Source organism: Triticum dicoccoides, chromosome 6B (genome assembly GCF_002162155.2).
Source record: "Triticum dicoccoides isolate Atlit2015 ecotype Zavitan chromosome 6B, WEW_v2.0, whole genome shotgun sequence".
NCBI classification, from domain to species: domain Eukaryota; kingdom Viridiplantae; phylum Streptophyta; class Magnoliopsida; order Poales; family Poaceae; genus Triticum; species Triticum dicoccoides.
The window spans coordinates 413171759-413174578 of record NC_041391.1 but is presented as its reverse complement, the minus strand read 5'-3'; positions in this window follow the sequence as shown (position 1 = coordinate 413174578).

Here is a 2820-nt window from a genome sequence, read left to right as displayed (position 1 = left end):
GGGTGCCCGTGGAGGGTGGTTGGACAGTAGCCGATGGAGTAGCGTGCGGTGGAGGCTGGATGAACAGGAGCCCGTGGAGGCTGGAGGAGGTCGACGGTGTAGATGAACAGTATCCCGTGGAGTCCTGTTTTGCGGTACGCCACACCCCTCCCCCCCGTTTCGACCGTAGCACTCCAACACAAGTCCGTTTCGTCCGTTTTGCGGTACGCCACACCCCTTCCGATGAACAGGACCCCCGTTTCGACCGTAGCGCTCCAAAACAAGTCCGTTTCGTCCATTTTGCGGTACCCGACACCCTCCCGATCAACAGGACCCCCGTTTCGACCGTAGGAGGTCCGTTTCCTCCGTTTTGCGGTACGCCAGGCCCCTCCCGATCAACAGGACCCCATTTCGAATGTGGCCGGTCGAACACAAGGCCGTTTCCTCCGTTGTGCGGTACGCCAGGCCTCGTTTTCATCGCCTGTTCCATCCAAGCCCTCTCGATGAACATGACCATGCATTCCGTTCCGACCCAGCCGGTTGGCTCCCACGCGTTCCATTGCCTCCCGATGAACATGATGCATTCCGTTGCCTCCCCATGAACACGACGCATTCCGTTGCCTCCCCATGAACATGACGCATTCCGTTGCCTCCCCATGAACACGTCGCATTCCGTTGCCTCCCCATGAACACGAGCGCTCGCCGTACGTATGCGCGACTAGGCGTTCGAGACCCCGCCCGTATGTACACATACGTGACCGTATTTTCTTTCTTGCACCCTGGCCACTGTACGTACGTGTACATGCTACGTGCACGCCTCTACTATGACACATCCACGCCTCTACTACGACACGTGCGCGCCTCTACATCGACTAGTATGCACGTACACGTTCGCGACCAGGATGACAACGCTACGTACGCTTCGACCAGGTGGGTCCTAACTGTCAGGCACTTCCTTGCCTGCGAAGATGTAGCTGGTGGGTCCCAGCAGTCAGGGGGGCAAATCGTTTTTTTGCCCAGACGCACTTCCTTTCATGCGAAGGTGTAGCTGCTGGGTCCCAGCAGTCAGGGGGGCGAATCGTTTTTTTTGCCTGGACGCACTTCCTTGCGTGCGAAGGTGTAGCTGCTGGGTCCCAGCAGTCAGGGGGGAGAATCGTTTTTTTTGCCCGGACGCACTTCCTTGCATGCGAAGGTGTAGCTGGTGGGTCCCAGCAGTCGGGGGGCAAATCGTTTTTTCGGACGCACTTCCTTGCGTGCGAAGATGTAGCTGGTGGGTCCCAGCAGTCAGGGGGGGACGAATCGTTTTTTTGGACGCACTTTCTTGCGTGTGAAGATGTAGCTCGTGGGTCCCAGCAGTCAGGGGGCGAATCATTTTTTCGCGAAATACAGTGGCCCGTCCGGTGGGTCCCCGCTGTCAGGTGGAGGAATAATTATTTTGCACGTAATAAGGAGGCACTTCCTTGCGGTTGCCGTGGACCCAGCTGTCAGCCTCTCCACGTACAGTCCACGTCCGATGGAAGTCATTCCTTGACCATGTTGACCACGCCGCGCCGAGAGCACCACGGCGGTGGACGACGGCGAGGCCTAGGAAGGGGACGACGCGGAGCCGGGGAAGATGCGGCAGTGGATGCACACGCGGAGAGGACTACGAGGGTTCACTGGTTCGGCTGCGCTACCGTCGCCGCAGAATAACAGGGGGTGTGGGTGAGTGGAGGGATGGCCTGGCCAGCAGTGGGAGTAGTAGGGGGCGGTGAGGCCTCCGCGACAGCACAGCCGGCCACGGGAGGCAGGAGCAGGCGGCACGACCGGCACTGCTTTGGGCGGCTGGAGCAAGAAGACCAGAGGTTGAAGAAGCACGATGGCCGTTGGATGGACATCGTACGGTCACTGCAGCTAGAATCGTTATATTGACTAAGTTGACAAAGCCCTTGGTACGTCAACTTAGTAGGCCCACATGTCAGCTTCCGAAACGGTTCACCCCAGATGTCAGGGGGATGAATCATTTTTTGGGCGGGTGAAGCTAGAATATCCGAGATTGAAGAAGAAGCATGGCATCCGTTGGATGACATCCAACGGCCACTGCTGCTAGAACTGTGTGCTGACTATAAGTTGACAAAGCCTTGCATACCCGTCAACTTTGTTTTTTTAGGGGACGCGTCAGCTTAGTAAGGCCAGAAGTGTGTGGTAGAGAACTTATAGCCCATTTGAGATTTGTAAGAATGTGTAGCCCATTTTTGAATTCTAATGGAATTTACTACAGCCCATTTACAGTTTGTTAAAAGTACATCCCATTTCAACCAACCGTTCAAAACAGAATTCAATAAAATTTCCCACATTTTGATGTGATCCGAATAGTTTTATCCCAAAATTTTAGTCAGATTAAATACAATTTCAATATAAATTTATATTGCGTAAAAATCCAACAAAAAATTCCGCTCGCAACAATTAATGAAATTAAAATTTTCAATATTCTGAAAATAATATTTTATAAAGTAATCACTGTTTGGTGCATTTTTTTATAGTTACTACCCAGTTTTTATAATTACATCCCATTTATTATTCCTTAAAGCCCATTTTCTTGTTAAGCCTAATGCATCCCTCCTAGGAAAGATTTGCAGCCCAGCGGGGCAGAGAATAACAACTTGACCTTGCTTGGGTATTCCTAAAAAAAGTATAGCTGGGCTAGCCATTTTCAGCTTGAAAAAAGTTAATATCTGGGCTGGATATCTGGCCTGGGCTAGACGGGCCACAGCCCGCCCAGTTAATACCTGCAGCGATGTTTTCGTTGTTGTTTAGAGGAGAAAAATTAATATCTAGGGTAAACATCGAAAAACTCTGCAG